A 21,173-nucleotide genomic window follows, 5' to 3' on the forward strand; every position below is an offset into this window, starting at 1 on the left:
ATGTCAATGTACAGTTAGATTATAGAATGTGACTTTGCTAGCATCTACAGCTGTATAGAACACTTTTGTCAAAGATGGATTTATTTGTATGCACTCTCTCTTGCTCAGTCACATCTCTCTTCTTGGCTTCATCCATCACCATCCTCTTTCATCTCATATTGTCAACTTATAGATCTAAGCCTAAGCCATTGTGTCAAACTTTACCGAGACGGGCTAGTGTATTAAAGCCATACGCCCTTAATGTGAAAGAACCGCAGCCCACTGCCAACATTATACGGAGCTAGCAGAACTGATAGCAGGCGACCAGGGCGATCTGTGGACATAAGAGAAACATCATCCTGACTGTTGTTGTAAGATTTGAAACTACTCTTTCATAATGGAAAAGTTACATATCCTTGCTTTAACTAAATTTATTGGCTTTTGGAGCCAGCCTCAGGTGGACACTCGAGGAACTGTATTTTCTGTATTTCCTTCTTCAACACCATAGGTTGCCGTCTGAGGAAGACCCAGGAGGAAGGAGTCGGTTAGCAGTTATCAAAAGTATACAGTAGGTAGATGTTGTTTTGTTTTTCTTCATTGTTCTAGTCATAATGGTATGGCTATATGTACAGTGTAGTTGCCAGCAGAGCTTACTTCATGATGCATACTTATAATCCTTGCCAAAAATAAACAAAAGTTGTTCTAAAAAAACATCCTAAGACTGCAATTAGAACATTTTAAATCCATGTAATCCTAATGTGTCACGTAATCACAGATTTAATCTTATATCTGCTCCAACGGCACCTACACTGGGACATGTATGTGAAGCGCAGCACAGCATGGGTCAGGGGAACAGAGCTGAATGTCAAGGACAAGAAACTCTTGATATTTGTCTTGCCTGAACAGATGTCCTCTAGTAGCATGGATTTTAACATTTGACTGTTGAAAAAAGGACAAAGTGTAATACACTTTTTCTGATGGTTCATTGAGTCTCAAAGACATCCGGCTCATTGTTTATTCTGCATACAGCAAGTGTTAACAAAGAGCACTGCATACAGTAAGACTCACAAGCAGGATCAATATGAGGCTTATCACTTGGGCCTCTGCTGAACGCCTTCTCCCATTATCTGCTGTAGTCAACAACAAAAAAACTCATTTGTTTCAATTCTGACTTCCAATGTGTTCATTTACACCAAACAAAATGCTCTTCAGAGACAGATTTTCTCTTTAATTAATTCATCTTTGTTCCTCACCACCTTGAATTCTGATGCTGTGAAACCCTCTAAATCGCTACAATCTCCAAAATGCTGAATTAGCAATAACTTCCAGGCTATTGATAGAGACTGAAGAGCAAAGGACAAGCCTCAGGGTTTAGTGTTCAGGTGTATGTGAGGATAAGGACTTCTGAATCTTTGAATCAATTAAAATGAATCTCAAGTATCCGATAGAGACATTCGCATTAATGAGACACCCATGTCCCGAGTATTGGCCATCAGTAAAAAACATCTGCATGATTAAAGCCATGTGTCTTCAGTGTGTGACTTATTAAAGTGCAATGCAATTAAGCCCCCTGTCCCCTGGCTGACCAGCACCTGCACTCTGCCATGAATGATGCTCAACATGCATGACTGACTGGCACAAGTCACAAGCTCACCTCCCATCTATAGATCCCAGCTGCCTCCCAGGCTCATCTCAGTGAACTATGTGCTCATTTATCACAATGCTCAGTTTGGCCTGGCTTGTGTTAATTTACATCTGCATAATGGAAACCAGTCAATGGAAACACGGCTTGCTGTTGCAATCTTGTCTGGAGCGGCAGAGAGAATTCCTGATCAGATGTGGGCTTCTGTGTGCAACATATCTTTGCACATTCAGCCAACCATCTCTCCTATAAATTCAAGCAGAAGCCTCACATATAATTTTTATGAGAATTCTTCTGGCCACTTGATCTGTTTTGTAATCACTATTGAAAGATTCCCGGAGCAGGCTAATTTGGAGTGATCTAAAGGTTACAGGTGTAACCGCACAGCGCAGAGTGCCAATGTGATAAGCCCTGCTGTTGGCCGTCGCTGTCTGCTTCTGCGGGCTGTGAGTCATTAAGAGTCAGGCCTCATTAGAGAGGCCATGGTGCATCATAGACACTGCATCCCCTGGCTTCAGCCACATACCCGAGAGTGTGATGTGTTTGAGGCCAGTAGGGGAAGACGACAAGTCAGGGGCACACGCTGATTTTCGACAAAAGGAGCAAGAAAATGGGGCAATAGAAAATAGTGCTGCAGTGCTACCAAACGCAAAAACTGTATAGATGCAACTTGAGAGTATTTCAGGCTCAACGGTGCTGAATGGTGTCAAGTATTTTACGTAAGGAGAGCTATGTACCTGTTTTTCATAAGCGTTTGATTGATAGGGGTTGTAGGGTTAGGCTAATGATATGATACAATAAGCGGCCCATGATAATGTTAATATCATGGTAGAGCAATTTGGGGATAATCATTATATTGCAAGAATCATATACTGATAAGTCACAATACTTGATTGACTTAGGCATATAAAATCTCCCTTAAAAGGGTAACTGCAGGATTAATGTATTAATGCACTGCAGTTTGGTGCCAGTTTCAACTCTTATCATGTTTCATTCTTTAACTTTTCACCCTGCCTGAAAATGATCCTGCCGTCACCTCCTTTGGCCAATTAACTTCCGTTTAAGTTACCCTAATTCTAGTCATAAGCACTGCCATGAGAATCACGTCGCAGTGTTGCAGTGAGTAAAATTGGCCGGCTTGAGGCTCTCTGGAGTGAGTTTCTTTTTTTTTTTTTTTTCAAATTAAAATGTCAATATTTGGCACTACTGATTCGATAATTGCATCACACCAGTCAGGGTGACAATATATTACAGTATCAATATTTAGTCCCATGTCTTGCGTCAGTAAAAGGTTATTTAGTATTTCTACTCTGTACATCTTTATACCTAACCTTCATCACATTAAAGAGAAAAATAAACTAATGTTTATCACTGAAGTAAATGTGTCTAAAAGTACCGTAGTTTATTTGCATACTGAGCTCAACCTTGACTAGCTAATTAATAGGATGTATCATGCAAGGTAAATCCACAGCTTACTTAAAACATACTTTTCTGCATGAGAAGGTTTATTAATTTTATTCACCTGGAGATCATCTGTATTGTAGCTTGAGTGACATTTTTAAATACTACAGTTATTGGGTTGTTCCTCTAACTACCATTTAACATCAAATTGCTGTGTGATAACTTTAAAGAATCTCATCGATTTGTCTTGGTTTCTGTTGATTTCTTGTGTCACTCCTCTCCACCCACACTTTAAGGACGCCAAACACATGAATTGGCACTGAGTGTATTGAAGTCATAAAGCCACAGTGAGTGTGCTGCATTTATGGGAGTTTCACTTATGCTGACAGCATGAAGTGTGCAAGCCAAGGCAGCAATGTCTCATACCTGGTTTTAGTGGAAATGCACTCCTGGGTACTTTACTTTTTATTACACTGGAATAATTTCAGAGGATCCTGCTTGAGGATTAACTTCCCAATCTCTCAATCTTAGACTGGACACTGTGACTGCTCAGCTCTGGGTATGGACATCAGTGGTTCAGTTGATTTCTATGGACAGAGGACATAGTGAGATCACATTATTTTATATAAGACAGGAAGAGGACTCATCCTTCTTTAGCCCCGGGGATTTTACTCCTAATTTTCAGGCAGAGAGTGAAGATGGCGTGAGAATAGAAGTACTCAGTACCCACAGCTCTTCATTATAAATTAAACCAATCACTATTTCTTCTCGTAAACATTATTATTTAAAGATTCATTATTTGAAGCCTCAATTTTGATTATTGCAGGTATGAACTAAAAATGATCTCAGGTATGTGCATGTGTATATGGCCATTGTGTATTGTGTTCAGTATGTTGGGCTTGTATGAAAAATTGAATAAAAATATTCAAATGTATAAAAATTATAACCTGTACATTTCAGTCGTCAAATAAGTCTTGGCTGCAATAATGTGAAGAAACATAACATCTTTTCATTGATTCTTTTTTTATTTCTTTATTTAAAATTGACGATGCACATTAATTTGACAAGAGCAACAATGTCACACATAAAATGTAAATGTGCCACTTTTAGCCATGCAGGCTAATTTTCCTCTGCAGGTTGATGATGTTTCAGGATCAAACATGCAAAATTGTCTATCCATTGATTGGGGAAAAGATCAATTGAAAAGTGGAGTTAAAGTTCATGATCTGAAGGCCTTGAGAAACTTGTGACGGTCATATATTTATATCTGCAGACAGTGTTAACACAGATGTATAGATTTAGATCATTGAAACACTGATTTGCTGCAGCCCTGGTATGTTCCTAAAAGGAGGACACTCTAAGACAAAACAATTACAATTGAAAAAGCAATTAAGTTATTGAATAAATTATGGGATGAAATACATAATTTATTCAGTCAAACTTTTTCAACTTGGTTTGATTGCATTTGTTGTTGCTTCGAGTTAAGCTGTTCTCTCACAGTAAACCCCAGCTGAAACAAGGCTCACATCACCATGGCAGTGATCAGTGATTAGGAAAGTACGGTGGCTGAGAAGTTCAAACTAAATAAGTAAAGTGTGAAACTTTTGCAAAGCTTGAGAAAAATTTCTATTTTGGAAAACACATTAATATTTTATAAAACAAATTGCATATGCAAAACACAGGGACAAGAAAAAGTAGAAAACAAATTTAAACGATGCAAAACACTTTTGAGACAAATTTACAATTGACAGAATCTGCAGGAAAACCAAATGCTGCGAGTGACTGAGTGTGCAGTCAAGTGCTTTGTTTTGACCAAATCACTGTGCTTTAACTGTTAACTGTCAGAAGTGTTCCACAAAATAAACAAAACATCATTTGGTCACCATAAACATTTGCATAACACATTTTGCACAGTCTTTGTGCCAAAACAGACTAATTCACCCCTTACTCAATAGCTTCCAGGATTTGATACAGTCCTTCTCCAGCAAGGTTCTGTCGTTTTGTGTCAAGTTTTGTAAAAGTGTTTCACACTTTTGCACTTCCCAGCCCATTTAAAACTGGTATCTCCTCAACTTCATGAGATAGCTTTAACACAACAACAACAACAACAACAACACAATTTTCCTGTCTGTGATTTCCACTCGGAGTTTAAGACACCTGGGAAAATGCTGTGCGTCGTTTAACAGGAGCTTAATTCTGGCCACATGGTTTATTCATGTGGCGACCGCTGATATCACGACTCTCATAAATCACACAGTGCGGCATGCTGGACGTCCACGCGTTGAGGCAGGGCTCACTAATCTCAACACCATCTTTCATCTGAATAACCTTGCCTTACCGCGGGGCAGGCCAACACCAGACACAGCCCATTGGAGGGAGCCTCCTCCTCATACTTTTATTCTTTTCACTCTGGGCACAAAGACTTTCTGCAGCCTAGCAGAGCAGACAAACACTGTCCTGTGCCGCTCCCAGGCAGCAGTCTACCCCCTCGCAACCACAGGCAATAATAAGAACTCGCTTCACGGACATCAGAGGAACTAATCTAGTCTAACATTAGCTTTATGAATGTAGAATCAGACACAAGGGAGGAGAGCAGCAGAGCTGGCCGAGCCATCTGTTCAGAAGTGCTTCAAAGAAAGAGCAGGAAATTTAAAACTAATGTGAGTAAACATGATCATCAAATATAGATAATAGAAAAGGGCATTCGGCAGCTCTGCCCTCTTTTTATTATGAGCTGTCCTACTAGCAAACATTATGACTTTTTTGTAACTAATTAGATTTGGATTTTTATCTACACAACAGAATCTACAATCATAAACATGTCACCAATTATAGGCTTTAGGCCCACATTTTCTGTAAGAAACTAATTAGTGAAACAACACCTCTTAATGAACCGAAACAACGATGTTCCCGATGTCACATAGTTCTTCTGCTTAGAACAGTCACTATGTTTCACAACATGCTCCTAATAACAAACCCCAGGCATCACAGTGACGGCCAGATTTGTAGCGATGCCCTCTACGCTACGTCTGTCCTCTCTGCATGGCCCATCTTCGGCCGCCTGCTGCTTCCAGGAGGATGCTCCAGTCAGGCTCCTCCCCACTCCTTCCCCACACAGACAATTAGCCACCCTGTGACTGATTGCGAGTAATGAGAACTGCTGGAGAGCAGTTGGACTTCTTAGGACAAATTAATGTGAGAATTTTAGCCTGTAGAACCTTTTGCTCTCCGCTACCAAGGGGACTAAACTGAAATACTCCATTACTCTGCTTCTCTGGTCAAGGGTGCACACGCATGCATTAAGTAGCTGAGATGGCTATTACAGTGTTTTATAAAGTAACAGGGAGAGTGCAAAACTTAACACAAGCAGGATGTGGGCAGAAAAACAAATGAAAAAAAGGGTGGAGGAAAGAACGCACTGAGCAGGCAGGTATAGGGACGCTAGCAGAGCAGCTCACCATGAAATGCTGAAACAACAGCACGTCTGCCAGGGCAATTTTACAGCCCAATAGTTTCACACCTCAGCCACCAACCCTTTCCAACTCTGAACCTTGTGTCTTCTTTGTGTCTTCATTTATTTTGTGTCAGTGTCCAAGATGTGAGAAGCCAAGCAGTGAGAAACTCGTCCCAAATGTCGCAGGGTAAGCGGTGTGTGAAGTAGACAGTGAAGGGGGGAGAGAGCAGCCACCGTGTCTGAATGCCCGTTGCTTTCTTTGCAGACAATCCTCCGAGATCTAACACAGACTGAAGTTGACATTATTCATGCACTCCAGAAAACGTAACATATAATTGTGTTCTGGTCACAAGCCGAAGAAGCACTCTTAATTTACATACAAATGTCAATACAGTGATGTAAAAGTCATGAGTTCAAATTGTTTTAGTTGATAGAAGTTCAGAGGTATTATCAGCCAAAATATCTGACCAAATGAAAAGTTTAATTTCTTTAATCTGTAAACAAAAATGAAATATTCCTAAACTCAAGGGCTGATAATCTTTGGGTGTGTTGTGATTTGATTTTGATTCAATTTAGAATCTATTTTGAATTCAAAACAGATTCATTGATCCATGGATGCAAAGTCTATGTTTTAATTAGTACATAGCCTACTTCAGGGTGCACTCCAGTCATCTGTGACACTGACTGAATGTTGTGCCGCTCCATTTAGCATTCTACTTAGTTAAAGAGCTAGCCTTAACACTTAGCAGAGAGCGACTGATTAGCCAAAAAGAAAAGAGATTTTCAGAAGTAGTGAATCTATTTCAAATTTCAGAAGATAATCTCGATATCTACATAAATCAATTTTCCCCAGGCGTCTACTAAGTTTAAAAAAACAACACTTGGTTGATTTTTCATACACCATCGTCTGCAGATAGGCTTTTGCTGTTTGAACTGGTTGAGTTAAAATTACATTTTTAAATCTAGTAAACCTGGTGGTTGGAGGACATTCGAAATGTCACATGGTAAATCTGGTGACCTTTATCTTAGGGTCTTAAAGATGATGATGATGATGATGAAGACAAAAACAGAAACAAACAATCAACAAGTTTAAAATAAAATGATTTAAATGATTTAAAGTCAATAAAAAAAGTAAAACATTTAAAATGTTTCCGTAGTGGAATGGTGGAATATTTTGAAGGCATTACACATGATGGTTAACCAAAAATAGAAAGCTCTTTTTATTAAGGTTCACCAGTGAAGAATGCTGGAGCCACAAATTTCATGTCTCACAATTGGTTGTATTCTACAGTGAAGGCCTTCCTGCCTTCCTGTATTTTCTCACAGGAAGGCAGATTCATTGAAGAATAAAGTACTTCATAAGAATGAAATAACTTATAATTGTACATAACCAATTTTTTTAATTAAATCAAGTGCAGGCCACCCTCTACCGCCTTTTAACATAAACACATACCTGTAAGGCCCTTCATTTCAATCAAACCAAATTAAAAAAGTTATTTTTAACTTTCCATTTTCAAATCAGAACTGCACATCTGTCATTCCTCTCTACATCAATGGTTTCCTAACAGTGCTGGTGTACCATATTAACCTTCTGGATTAAGTCTAGTCAATGACTGAAAGAGAAACGACTTATCATCATGATTATTAAATCTGAAAATGTGCTCCTGCAGCATGTTAAACCAGGCTTGGCTGCAGCCAGGTGATCTCAATTTCGTGAAACGAGAACTCCCATCAACTGAATTTGCATTAAAGACGCATGCCCAATTTTTTTGCCACCATGACCTTTTAAATGTCCTTGAATCCACTTGTGCAAAATATGCGCGCTTATACTGAATGCATTAAAAAATCGGGACAAAAGAGAGTACCTTTCTACAGCCTGCTTTATGAATAAACGAGGAAGATGTCTACTTTCATCAATGACTGACTGGACAGACCAGGACTGAAACCTTACACCAAATACAAGACTCTATTGAAAGGCGTTAGATGTAAAATGACAATACAGAAAAGACTACAGTAACAATTCACAAAACTCCTTTCCAGTTAGAGGCTGAAGCTGAAACTGTTTCCAGGCTTATGTAGAGTGCTAGACAAACACTGGAATAAACATTACAATATATAAATAAATAAACATAACATAAGGTGCACACAATTGTGTTTCTCATCTCAACATACAACCTTGTGCTGTATGGAAAAATACTATGGATACTATGGAAACAATATACACAAACCAATTCCCAGTTGAACTCTCTGTAAATTTAGGAACATTTCCTCATTCTGTCACAGTTTTACATCCCCCAATTCAGCCTCCATTATTCTCCTCATTCTCCCATGTCAGCTGCAGCAGTAGCAGCAATGACTGCCGGATGCTGCTTCTGCTGCCGGGGGTGCCAAGTGCCCCGACCCTCTGCTCTCTGGACAGGTCTGAGTGCGAAAGCATCGCCTGTATGGGGCCAAACGAGATGGGACACTCGGCAGGGATGTGTGTATTATTCATGAGTCGCCTCTGTTGAGTGGGCAGTTATTCAGCATCCAAATCCCAGATGTGGTTCAATCTGTACTCCATTCACTGTCCTGACTGCTGGCCATTGATCACAAGCAAGGTACCCGGGTGCTGAATAAGCGCAGGGGCTTTATGTTGTAGGGCTCAAAGCGCCTCACTGATAGCTCAAAGATCCATCACTATAGACACTGGAAACAGGCCAGAGTTTGCTGGCTTGAACTGATCGGACAGGCTGAGATGCATCTACAACGTTTATTAAAGAGGAGGAGCACAGCATGTGGTGGAGATGTGGCAGTAATACTTTATAAGTCAGGTGTCCATGCAACAGAACAAAAGAGTGTACATGAATGGAAGAAAGCAGCTCGTTCTGTATTTCGACACAAATCAGCAGCACTTACTTTATAAACACTCACATAGAAAAAAAACACTTTGATTTAGCTGCTGTCTGAAAAGGGGCCAGAGAAAATGTAACACACACTAATAGGTATCACACCGTTAATGGACAGTTGAGCACGTTGACTCATTTGTCCACTTAAATCATCAATCACATATAGGCAGACAAATGTGGCATAACAACGACTCTTCCCCCGTCATCTGTTACAGAGATGATCAGCACTCATCGATCATGTTTCTGAATGTCTAATACAAAATGTGAATAATAAATACCATGTCACTCGGATAAAGGACTCCCCGATGTACTGATTCTAAAGATACCGGAAATTTTAAGTTTTACACCCAATGAAGACTTAATGATCGATAGTGTCCAAAAAAACAAAACAAACAAACTGTACTCGAGTTATATTTTAAAGCTTAAAGACAGAAAACACTGTCTAACACTTTTGTTACCCAAATGTTGTCAAGGTATTTCACTGTAATTTACTTTACTTTAAATAACAATAATTTTTACTTAAAACTGGGTGTTTAAAATTTTCGGTTCTATAAAAACAGGTATCCATGGCGTGGGATTCTGCTACACTCGTATCAAGTTTTCAAAGTGTGAACCTCAAGACAATGGAATATTCTGAGTGTTTTCACCTCTGTTACAGGACAGTGTATTGAGAACTACATCTTAGACATATATTTGACATAACAGGTGTATTTCAAACGTCAACCACAGGTGTGTTTGACATTTGAAGATTTTGTTCATTTTCTTAAAACAGCTTAACTTTTGGTCAGTCACCAGTCATCTTTTACATTTTTTCTAGACTATTTAAAACCAACACATTTCTTAAACTTTTAAATTAACTTTTTTTTTTAATTTCTGCATGTTTCTGAGAGAACTATGTTTCAATTCTGCATCTGCTCAACAACCTTAGTTCTTTGAAGAAACAGATCAGCCTGAATTTAATATGCTCACTGAACACTTTTGGTTCCACTACAGTCTAAACAAGTGATTAAATCATTCTCAAACTCCAGAGTAATTAGGGAAAAAAACCTTGTTTAACTCTGCAATTGTACAGCAGTGAGTAAACTGCTTAAAGAGTGCATGTCTGGGATGGAGAGCGGAGTTTTTGCTGTCTAAGGCATAATGATGAATAATAGCCTTATCAACAAAGCACAACAAAGCACAACACATCCCAACACGCTGAGATCTTATCACTGCTCATTTCCTCAGCTCATGCGTTTCCTGTATCTCCGCTGGAAAATGTGTCGTGTGGTTCCCTGCACCGTAACTGACAGCCTGCTCATGTCAAAAGACTCGGGCTTTGTGGCAGCGGTCCATGCATAAGACAAGAGAGAGAGGAAAAAAAGTGGCAGGTGTAAGCAGATGCATCAGCAGTATTTGCAAAAAGTCACTAGATTCCCAACAGGGACATGCTTGTCATTAAAACAAACAAGAAAAGAACTGATGAGTGCATTAATCAGAGAACAGCCAAGCATCGATGGGGAGCCGTTGTCCGTGGCGTTTCCTCCCCAGGAGCGCTTGCACCTGAGGGAGGGGGGATTAACGCTGCTCCACTCTGGCGCTCCTGTATCTGAAATCTGCCTGAGCTCATCGTTTCTGCTCCTTGCTAAGAGGCTGTGGCTGGATATCAGGCTCAGGAAATCTATTCCCCTGCAGAGCGCTGGCTGACCGACATCAATGCCGCGCATTGTCGAATTATTAATTAAATGCATGCAAGCATAATCAGATGCAGACATGGTCGGACCTTTGGGATGGCTCACATAGAATTGAAGCTGAATCTAAATTGCAGATTCTTAATTTTCAATGCCTGCCAGCTTTGCTGTTTTAGAAGCAAGAGCTTGTGGCCTTAAAAATTTAGCAACACTTTGCACTTTGTTGTGAAGCAAAACATGCACAATCATGATTTCATTCTATAATGTAGACTCACAAGAAGACAAAAAGGAGATAAACAAGCCTGCCAGTGCAGTAAAAGCACACAATATAGAATGCAGCCTACATTTGTTTACATGCACAAGAAGGAGATAAGAGGTGGGTTTACGCTGTTGTGAATGTTTTTATTGCCTCTCCAGAGAGAGGTAAAATGTAAATGCAACAGCTTTCAGAAGTAAAACTAAGTCCAGGTCCATGCCTCCATATATTTCATTATGTTCTATTAATGTAGTTGCTATGGCTCCGGGGTATTTGCTCAATGCTCAGTGCACTTTTGCTGAAATAATAAGATCTATCAGTCAGCGTGGAGGAAAAACAGCTTAATTTGCAGAATAAAGGTCATTGGAGCTGTTACTTTTGAGGGGCTCTGACAGCGAAAAGTGTTTGAAACAACCAGCTCTGGAAGTAATTCTGCCTTGAAATATTACAGTACGGCGAGCTGTTTGAAGGTAGTTGTGTAAGGCTTATAACGCTGAGCTGATTATGTTGATATGGTCATGTAAAGTAGACCAAACTCATTTATTTTGCTTTAATCACAGACTGGATATAAACATGGACATAGTCTCAGTGAAGTAATCCATTGGTTACTGAAGGGAACTTCGAAGCCTGACCATGGCAGCCACCATATTAGAAATTCTGTCTGAATCGAACTTTCCATCTCTCCACTCAGACTGAATTTTGTTTTTATAAAAGACTGTAAAGATGTTAATTTCTGCTGTAAGTTTGAGCAGTTTTCGACGGGTGTGTGTGTGTGTGACTTCCACAGATTTTGCAGGCAGTCCAGAAGAACTACACTTTTTTTACACTTCCATATTGGCTTTCATTTTCAACACCGGAGGTTGCCAAGATTAATGAATATGTTAATGTTATCAGGATATAAGCGTTTGCACAACAACACACATTGAAATAATCACAATTTATCACGATAAATATGAACCATGATAACCCTAACCCCAAGCAAGTAATGCTTCCTTACTCAGTGCATGTACCTCCCAAATAAAGCCCTGGGTTTAATGTCCATTCTTTCACACAATATGCACTTTTTAAATGAGTTAATTACCACGTGTACAATATAATAATCGCAATATTGTATGTAATTACATATTGAATCATTTTCTCATACCATGCAGGCAGGCCCAGCTTTACATATTGGAACTCAACTGCACATTTTGTCCTGAGGGAGAAATGTTTAGCAAATGTGATAACGCATACTTTCAAATCTTTTAATTCACATGTGATTAAAATATTATTGAGACTTCATGGTTGCAATGCAGACACTTATCAAGTGTAACTGCATTTATTGAATAGTTTAAATATGAATTAGTACATCCTCTAAATGAAATTGACATTTAAATTGTATTGAACATTAAGTTCTTTCAGGAAGTGAAATTTACATTGTGAAGGCATCGTTTAAATTCCTACCATGGAAAGCAGTTTCTTCTTTGCCAAAGACCATGTCCTTGTGCAGTGAGAAAGCTGTCTTCCTTCCACAGCCACAATCTTCTATTAATCAGCTCTAATTGAACCTATTGACTGAGCCACACATCGGGACTTCAACGTGAATGCTTTACTACACTGTAAAGTGAACAAACAACAACAAAACAATGCCCAAGCCACTTATGTGTCCTTGAAGGATCTGTCACTTGGGAAGAGTTTACAAAATGAGAAAAAGATTTGTCTGCTCCACAACTAACGTGAGAATTTGCAACATCGGAGTAGCAAATGTCATCTTTGAAGTGACTGGGTTGGAAGCCACTGAAGTTGAAATGAGTATCAATTTGTTTTCTGGCTGCATGACTGCTCATCGCTGGGAAAAAAAAAATGTTATATGAAATCCCAGCTTGAACCAACCCTAAACCCTGCAGACCACCTACAGTACACAAGTGTCTGTTAAAGAACACTTTATAACAACTTTCGAGCTCACTGAACATGTTAAAGCACTTCCAACGGCACACGCTCACACTCCTTGTATGCTTACACGATACTCTTTTGACCCCATAATTAAATCTGTATATGTCCAGAAAAAAAAATATTATTAATATTCATTATTATGCATTAATGAGATCAAATCAACTCTCATTAAAGATGGAAGAGAACTATATCTTCAACAAACTGAACAAATAAGAAACCTGAACAGAAAAGAACAAATCTGACTTCTTGAAATAACAATAAATATCAAACTATTCAAAATATCCTGGGTTATCTAAGAAACTGACTGCCACAAAGAAACTTGTTTTATTTTTGGGGAGACTTGACATTTTGAAGACTTTCAGAGCCTACATTTCAGCAACAAGAAGCAGATAAAGAAAAGAAAAATGAGTCCACTTCTGGCCTATGGTCTGATTTCACAGTGCATTGTTTGATGCTACAGTTGATTAAAAAATTGTTATGACTTAGAAACTACTCATCAAAATTCTTGACACAAAGGCAAACACTGATTGTCAGTTTTTAGTATGAGTTTGGATGGGTTATTTTTTTTATTCTTGCACGATGATGTGCTGTTTTGGGTTTTTTTTGCTTGAAGTTGAAAAAAGGTAATAAAATATTGCAAATTAGAATTTGGAGTTAAATAAAGACTTTAAAAAGGTAATCATTATGCCAAAAAGACAAGACCTAAAGAAACAAATTCATCAAATGGCATTAAAATGCCCAATTCTTGTCTTTTAAAACATGGTTGAAGTGTAAACAATTGTCAGACTTGGGGTCAAAACAGAATCTGCTTTGCTGAAATGCCAAAGTACATTAATGGCAAATGACAAATTGATGTAATGCGGAGAAGCCATGCAAGGCTTGGGCTACAATGTATGCAGCACCAGCAGAGGAAAACAACAGCATCTACTGTAAGGCTCCAGCTGTTTCAAATAAGTGTGTGTGTGTGTGTGTGTGTGTGTGTGTGTGTGTGTGTGTGTGTGTGTCTGTGTGTGTGTGTGTGCGTGTGTCAACTAATGTATCTCAGTGATTTCATAAAAATCATTGATTCTTCAAAAGCCTTTTCAGTCTGTCAGTTTGTTTCTCCACAAAGGAAATCAACAGCAGTAATGATTTCATTAACAAGCCATGGTGCAGTTCTGCTCGTTGACTGATAATAATGCCAGTTTAATCTGATGATAGCCTGCACTCGGTTGTCATCTGGTGGCTCTAAAATGAAATAACAGGCTATATGTCATTTCTTTATTCTGAAGTCTGGGCTGAATCGAAATGTCCATCAAGGCTGCTGGATTCTTATTCTTATCCTGGATTTTGACACAAAACGATCGAAAAGAAATGCATAAAAAAAAAAATCATCAAAGACTGAGAAACATTTAGTAACACTGCAGTAACATAAAGGCACCACTTATAAACCAATGTTATTGTCAAATGGTAGCCCACATTTTATAAAGCACTCAACGATGATCGGGATATCGGCTATCAAACTGATCAGAAACAGGGAACCCACTACTTGTCTATGAAAATGTCAAACTTACACTGAATCAGTTGAATTCAACGTATCCTTCAATATTATTGTCATTCCCTTTTACACGCCTTTAAATCTCTTAAACAATAGTTTTCGAGGCTTAACTTATAGACTGAGAAGCATATTAAGCTCAATAACATAGCTGCAGGGGATTATAAAACCCTCGAGATGATACAGCCCTTTTCTTTGGCACAGCACACACGTTTCCACGGGATAGACTCGCCAATAGCCTAATTAAATAGAAAGCACAATTTGTCACATCCACCAGCCAACCGCTGGCTTTCCAAACAGCATATAGACTGCCTGCACCTCACTGCGGACCGCTTCCTCAACGTGAACACAACGTGAAACATTTGAAAAAGCAGCTTTCGTCCTTTAACTAACACCTGCAAAGCTGTGTGGAAAGCGTGGACAGTTTTTTGGCACGCAAGCCTCAGAATACATTAGAATCCTCTGCTGAATAAACAATGTCTAATTTGTTCCTTTTTAAAGCCTATCATTATTTTGAACTTACCCCTCAGGAGACTAGAGATTTAAAGTTATCACCCTTAGGTAAACGGCGATTCAGCGGGTCCACTGTTCAACACGACGGTCTCCCATGTTCCAAGAACATGAACAAGAAAAGTAAAAAAAAAAAATCAGGCAGGTAACGTTGCAGGTATTAAGTGGAGTTCAAACTGGCGATTTTTGAACGCACCGTGAAGTCTGGTGTGAGTGAGAGGGACCGCCGTCTGCGTCCTCGCTCTTCTCTCTCCACGACTTCACTGAGTGAAGCGCGGCCCACTTTAAACTCTGGTGACGTCACGAGCGCTGATGCTGATGCTGCCCCCCACTCACCCGGCCTATAGCCTGTCATATCACCAATCAATACTCAAAACACAATGTTTACTTTTGGACAAAATCTTGCACTAATCCTTGTGAATTATTAAAAGATAATTCTGAAAGGGACAACATTTAGGACACTTAAAATATACTATATATAAGTATATTTTTTTCTACATCTATAGAAAAAGGTCCACCTGCCATATTTAGCTGGAATATAGCTGGCTTGTCCTGGAACAGAGTAATTATTGTAATTAGACCCCTATAGTTTTCTGCAAGACTGAACACTTGAGTTATCCTTTCAGGAAAATGATCAAGTCAGCTCAGGTGGAATGAGCTGTCCTTTTAGTATTCAGATTCAGATGATTACTGAATTCTACCTGTTCTGACACATTTCCTCATCTGTGAGTGAATGAATTATCTTCGAGTTTAGAGAGAAAAGTAATGTGATTGATGGAAGCCAGTCTTTGCAATTCTGCATCTGGGCAACGTTACACCTGGCAATCATTATATTTTCCTACTGGACAAGATTTCCCCTTTTTTCCAAGATTTGAAAACATGGTACGGTCTATGGTCCCGTCCATTATTTTTTTTTTTACAGTCTATGCATGGTACTAAATCTAGTCTCTTAAATAGAGCTGTAAATGTTATAAAGTGTTAGACATAGACATAGTTTTAGGTTCCTTTTATTTTCCAGAATTACACCTGAAAACCTTTCACAGACTAACGACAATACTCAGTGTGTTGTTTTGCTGTCAACAAATCCAATGATGATGTTTGATCTAACAAACATAGGACATGAACTTAAAAAAAATATCGATATTGAAGTATATATACTATAAAAGTGTACACATTTTAATGAAAAAGTAAAACTAATGAGTTAATGCCTTAAACCTGTATTCTTTCTAACGGCCAGCAGGGGGTGATCATGTTGGTTTAAAAGTAACTCCGATGGTATTGTCAGTTTAGCAGATGAATCTACTACTCGGTTGATTTATGAACATTAACTTTTCATCAATAGGTATGGTCTTACATGTTAGTTTAAAGTGTTCTTTTTAATATAGTCCGGGTATGACGGTATTGGACGACCTTCAATGTTGTAAGTAAGTTAGTAAAGTAAGTAAAAGTTTATTTATATAGCACCTTTCAAGAGCATAAAAACGTCACAAAGTGCTTCACAATCAGAAAAATCAGAAAAAAGTAAAAACACAATCACAATAAAATACAATACAGAGACAGATTAGACAAAGGCACGTTTGAACAGATGGGTCTTCAGCTGCTTTTTAAAAATGTCCACAGAGGTCAGGGCTCTCAGTTCTGGGGGAAGACCGTTCCAGGATTTAGGAGCCACAACCTCAAAAGCACAGTCTCCTTTAGTTTTTAACCTCGTGCGAGGAACAGCCAGCAGACCCTGATCAGAGGACCTCAGGGACCTGCTGGTGTGATAAGGCCTCAGCAGCTCGGTGATGTATGCTGGCGCTTGACCATGCAAGGCCCTAAACACAATGACAAGGACTTTGTACTGGACACGAAAACTAACGAGGAGCCAGTGTAAAGATTTAAGAAGAGGTGTCACATGAGACCGTCTGGATGATCGAGTCAACAGCTTGGCAGCAGCATTCTGGACCACCTGTAGGCGGTTCAGAGAAGTGACACTAAGACATGTAAACATAGAGTTAGAATAATCAAGTCGAGATGAAACAAAAGCATGGACAATCATCTTGTCTGTAAACTGTTTGTGTGTCTCATGTCTCTCTGATCATATGCACTGTGTTCGTCAATCCGGCTTAAAATGTTGTCCTTCTGTAAATACTGACATGCACAAAATCTGTATTCACCTGCTGCCAAAAAATAGTTACTTTGTGTAGAGCAGTCCATCAGTCATATAAGATAGTGTCAAGACAAGACAACAACGTCAAACAAAACAAATAAGACAATGCCACACATTTTGTGTGCTGCATCTTTTTTTTTTCAGAATCCGAGAACATCATATATCTAACACAGCCCTCAGATTGTCACCTAAATCACCAATCAACACCTGTGCAGCTACTCAATTTCGACAAACTCTGCTAAACCACTAGACTGTTCAAAATGTAGCTTTTAAAAACTTTTCATTGCCAATTAGTTTCCAAGCTAGGCATAGAGAGGCATGACACCCATGACACCCAACACCTAATTCTTGATATAACAATCTTTTTCATAGTTCGATGAACTGTCGGAACCTTCCCTCGTTTTTACTGTTTCCGGACTGCAGTCAATATCTGATTTTACATTACACTTAATCTGATGCATTAAAAAAGAGAGAAGTAGTGCTCATGCTATTAAATACTTAAAGCATATATTATGTCTTGAATTTATAGAATTACCAAACTTAGCTATATTAAACTTATATTATTTTTGCAGATAAATGCCCCTGCCACATGCTATCATTACATGATTGTACCTGTAAATATTTCAATATTTGGTAGCGGCAGTTAGGAATGGAAAACACACTTTTTTCAACCATTAGCCAGCTGGAGGCATTCAGGCTTGTGAGGCAATATTGTAGTTAGTGCTGCATTAAAAAAATAGTTTATCACTGGCTTAACTGTTTAGATCAAAACAGTATTTTAGTTTTGAAAATGGGCTGTAAATTAACAGCAATTGCTTTCATTGCTGTAGACATGATACCTTTTTTTTCTTAAATGTTATTTGAAAGGAAATGGACCTTTTCCACAAAAGCAGAGAACCAATAACAATGTCAAAACTACACTGATGTGAGTCTAAATTGATCAATTTAAATTGGTGCAGTCATTAAACTCAATATCTTAGGTTGATTCAACTTTTGATATTATTTTACCTTGGATTTCAAGTCAAAATTAAAAGACCATTTTATCTCAACTAGATAATTTCACAACAGACTTGTAATGAAAAGTTTTGTTAACCTAAAGTTTATTTGACTAGAAAGTTGTATTTCTTTCGTATAATTACAAATGTATCTCAACTTTGCTGACCAAGTGTACCTTACACAATCAAATATTAGAGGCTCCCGAATCCTATCTGTTTGCCATAAACATATAAAGTCTGTCACCCTAGACCTGTGAGCATTTATGTGTTTGTGTTTCTGTCTCTTTTGTTTACAAGCACTTTTTTTCACCAGTTCAGCAGAGAGTTGGATTTTAGTTTTCCATACTTTTATCAGAAATGTGTTTGCAGTCACATTCAGTCCTCTGAGTGCCGACTTTGGCCTGAATCCAGATGAACCACATCTGTCTAAAAAGTTTAAAAACATGTTGCCCTTGACTGTATGAACGCACTTAGTTATCTTACCCAAACAGAAGGGCCCGGCTCCACCTTCCCTCTGCTGCTATAAGGGACATTTTGTTTTGGGTGAAACATGAAAAATCTAACACACCACTCAAGGATCTGCACACAAACATACTTTTTCAGGGGAAAGATTTCCTCTCCTCAAGTCATTAGTTTTTCTTTCTTTTTCTTTTCATCCTCTTCATGCATGGTTTATTATCTTTTTAAAGATTTGTTACCATTTATGGCAGTGATTATGCAGACAAAAAAATCAGTCCCACAATCAAATTTTAAACCGCCTGCTTTATATTGCATCTGGAAGGGATACTTGAGGAATCAATGACGTGAATATCAATCTGCAAAAATGACAAAATGGACCAACATTTGAAAAATAAGTCCATGTGTAGCAGGTGATTCTCTTGCCTGTATCATGAGGAGGGAATCCAAAACTTCAAACACTCTATATTTCTACAATGTCTGTCCCTTACTTTTGCTGAATTTCTTAGTCATTGGACAGATTTACAAGTTTGAACCCAAACTGTTGGCCTCTCTTCCCAGTCAGAGCGACCGGCTGCTGTTATCAGCTGCTTCAGAAGCTGCCTTTGTGGCCTGCTGTAATCCCTGACCACAAATCCCAAAGTCCCCAAACAAAGTGGTGGTGGATGAGGCAACAAATCCACAGCATCAAACAAGACATAACTCGTTCCATTTTTTTTTGCTCCAGCCCGACTGCTTGTCCTCCATCAGTGCATCTTAGCTTCTTTTCTTTTCATGTCTAATCTGCAGTGTCCTAATGTGATTCATCCTTAATACTGCAGTACTGAAATTGTGGAGGTGTAAGTTGGTGGAGCTCTGTGACAGCTGATGTAATTCTCAGTTACCATCTTCCCTAATTAGTGTTTGCCTTGATTTCAATGATTTCTGACTACCAAAGAAAAAGGAAGCTTATAGCATTCAAGAGACAATAGAAGGGCTCACAGCGATGATGAGAAACTATTTTTTTTGTGTTGTAGAATAAATCTGATTAAAAGCTATTGGAGGAGATTCGAGTAAACGAGGCATTAACTGGACACAACAGAAATATGATCCAACAAATCCCATTTTATACTGTACTTACTTGATATACAACAACGGCTCTTCCTCACTTTATCTAGGTCTACACTCCCTCCCGTCCATTACATGTCTGATCCGACTTTCACAACACAACCCGGAGAATCTAACTTGACTCTTCTTCTGTGTCACCCTCTGCAGCTGTAACAAGCTACCAAATTACATTTAATCTGCGGTCCATATGCACCTTTAAGAAAAAGCTAAAGAGCCAGCTGGTTCATAAACACCTGCATGCTTAATGATATTAACAATGACAATGATGATTTTTGATAATACTGACAATGGTTTTGTTTGATAATGACGCTATTCAAGATGGTTTTTGATGTTTACAACTTTGAGCCATTTTAGGCATTGAGCATGTTTTTACTGTTGACGTTTCCAATCAGTCTGACCTCATAGGTATAAGCAGTTTTTTTGGGTTTTTTTTGTAGGATAGTTAAATAAAAGTTCCTACTAGATTCAGCCCCTCTTCCCTTGACCTTAAAATTATAATAATTATTTTCAGTTCAGTTTACTTTCCTTCATACATGTAGTAGATAAAGCCCAAAGAAGTGGAAAAATGTGTTTTTAAAGACCACCTTAAACAAAACTACCGGGGCCACTAATTGATGCTACTTTCTTGCCCAGGACTCCCTTGTAAGGGCATTTTGTATCTTATGGGGAATTTTCAAGGTAAAATAAGGGTTAAATAAATGAATAAGTATATTGACAGCCACTAACTGACACATAACCACTTATAGAAGGTGAGGTCCCTTTTCACAAAACTAACAAAAAAAGGGGAGTGTATTTTCATGTGTGTGTTTGTTTTGGTGTGTTTATTTCTACTTTAACAGAAAGATGAAGACACACTGAGACTGAGGTAAAATCCAATTGAGTTTGAAGAAGATGGGAAAATGTATCAATAAAGAGAGCTCATTGTCTCTCAGTTTTTATATTTGTGTACAGTAGATTTTTGCAACCATTATTAAAATATAATTTAATTTGTGGTGTTTACAGCCTTGAAAAACTATATTTTGAAGCAGTATGTTTGGAGTAAAAATACAAGTCTATGTTTGCCTGGATAAACCACAAACCTCACAGTCAACAGCTTCACTTTATAACAAAAATCACCATAAAACTGTCTACAGCGAGGTCTGCGGAGCATCAGAGACACTGACTGCAAAAGAAAGGTTGCCACTGAAAAATTTAAAG

General features: G+C 38.5%; 1 protein-coding gene across 5 annotated transcripts in view; it reads right to left on the reverse strand.

Annotated features, from left to right (window-relative positions):
• Positions 1-15,502, reverse strand: part of megf11 (multiple EGF-like-domains 11) — an 85,100-nt gene extending 69,598 nt beyond the window's left edge. For all 5 annotated transcript variants that reach the window (XM_079346919.1, XM_079346920.1, XM_079346918.1 and 2 more), the window contains exon 1: positions 15,280-15,502. The gene's annotated coding sequence lies outside the window, so the exon portion shown is untranslated. The remainder of the gene's footprint in view (positions 1-15,279) is intronic.
• Between the last annotated feature and the right edge of the window lie 5,671 nt (positions 15,503-21,173).

The sequence above is a fragment of the Symphodus melops genome, assembly GCF_947650265.1.
Source record: "Symphodus melops genome assembly, chromosome: 6".
Classification (NCBI taxonomy): domain Eukaryota; kingdom Metazoa; phylum Chordata; class Actinopteri; order Labriformes; family Labridae; genus Symphodus; species Symphodus melops.